Source organism: Phyllobates terribilis, unplaced genomic scaffold (assembly GCF_046119375.1).
Source record: "Phyllobates terribilis strain yellow unplaced genomic scaffold, ASM4611937v1 Scaffold_5510__1_contigs__length_51162, whole genome shotgun sequence".
Lineage (NCBI taxonomy): Eukaryota > Metazoa > Chordata > Amphibia > Anura > Dendrobatidae > Phyllobates > Phyllobates terribilis.
In genome coordinates this window covers 22,102-24,255 of record NW_027368257.1, presented here as the reverse complement: position 1 = coordinate 24,255, position 2,154 = coordinate 22,102, and positions in this window count along the sequence as shown.

The following is a 2,154-nucleotide window of genomic DNA, read 5'->3' as shown; positions in this document are numbered from 1 at the left end:
GCTCGGGCATAGGCAGCTCGATACTAATCACATTCCTGGGGCCGATAACGTAACGATGCACATTGCGGGGCTGGTGTCTGTTGTTCAGTCCTGCCATAAACTCCCACTTAGAAACTAGCATGTGAAAATCCCTCATTTGACCTGTGTCAAATCAGTAGAGGTGGGAGATGAGCTCCTCCACTGGGAGTCCAAGGCTAAGAGCATCCCCGATCAGCATGATCATACCTCCTAAAAAAATCTTTCCACCAAACTCTTATGCGTAATATCTAATTGAATTGAATGCACTTTCTAGATTGATCACCTAGGTTGTTAGTTCAATTTAATATCGCTAGGGCCTGGTTTATCCTAGTTGGAGAACCTTGCCTGCTTAGTAGTACGAATCTCTACTTGGACTAGTTGGAATCGTAGGATAGGGAGATTAATGAGATATAGGCGCCAAGGGCAACGTACCTTCCTATTTATTCATGAACCTAATGTTGCCTAGGAGTTAGTCTTGATAGTTTCAAGGCTAGGTTGGTAAGCAAGACGATGTTAGGACTAGTTGACCTAATTAGCAATATCAGTACATGGATTAGGAAAATTTAGAAGACATAAAGGAATTAGAAATAGAGATAGAACCCGAATAAAATGAACCTAGGACCATTGAATCAGGCTAGTAGGTTAGAATAACCATATGAAGTGTTTTACTCAATTAATCAAAACAATCAAAACAATTTTCTCACTCCCCCAATTAGTTACTTTTCATTAGTTAATCGTTCTAATACCTTAAGAATTGAATACCTTCGGTTCCTTGTGGGATTCGACCCCTACTTGCCACTCTACTTTAGTAGATGAGTAAAAGGGATTACTTTGATTAGAGGAACTAACGACCTCTCTGTCAAATTGGCGTCGTTACCGGGAAACCAATTTTCTTTTCTTACTGTATTAGCTTGATTAACTACGGGTCTGGATAGTGCATGGTCAGCACTCACGCTACTAATCATTTTCTTGCTAATCTTATTCCAGAAATCGAACGTAATGTTAGAAGAAGACTAAGAGAGAGAGCCGCTGCAACGATGCAGCAGGGAGACCTTCCTGTCAGCAATGAGGCATCGACACAAGCATCGGAATAGATGGAGGTCAATCGATTGCTCATGAATCAATTTCTTGAAGCATACGCGCAGAGGAACAACCTCGCTGGAAACAGGACATTGCGGGAGCGCATACTCCCAACTTGACGCAACAGTCTCAAGCGGTGATTCTACCACCACTTGCCAGGGGTTGACCTTCGAACTCAAGTCCGGAGTGATCAACTTACTCCCCACCTTCCACGGGATGCTCGGATAAGACTCTATTATTCATATCAATCAATTACATGACATTTGTATGACAATGAAGCCATGCAATGTGTCGGAGGAACAAATCAAAATGAGGGCATTCGACTTTACCTTGAAGGATAAGGATAGAGCATGGTACTACCGCCTCCCTACAAGCACTATTGATAGTTGGAGAAGTTTCACTGAGAGTTTCTCAACCATTACTTTCCGATGAAGAAGGCAAACACAATGAAGAGGGAGATCGTGCAGGTTAACAAAAGGAAGGAGAGTCGTTATACGACTATTTAGAGAGGTTCAAAGGGTTGTGGGCTAGTTGCCCTTTCCATGGCTATGAACAGCAGGACCTGGTGAGGTTCCTTACTCAAGGACTGATGTCTAATGAGAGAAGGATTGTAGACGTAGCGTGTGGAGGAAATGTTCTTAATATGACCCCGGAGGACGTGATGTACAAATTGAAAGATATGGCCGAAAGCACAAGAAGCTTCGGGAGGACGTAAACCACAAGGGCTTTCAACGCCGTGAACTCAAGCATAGAAGGATCAAGCTTGGCTATGGATTTAGCCTAGATCAAGAAAATTCTCGCAAAGTTGGTACCTGCAGGAGAACAGTGCCTCACATGACTCTGCGGAATTCTTGCAAGTACTAGTCACCATTCGGAGGCATGTCCCGAACTTAGGGAGGATACGATCGTGGAAGTAAACGCGATGGGAGGATATGGGCCTCCTCGTCCATGGGAGAATCAATAGAATTTTCAACCACGTCATCGAGACCAGTAGGACCAGCAGAGGTGGAGACCTCGTGAGCAGCAGCAGCAGAATCAAGGAGCTCCGAGGATGGA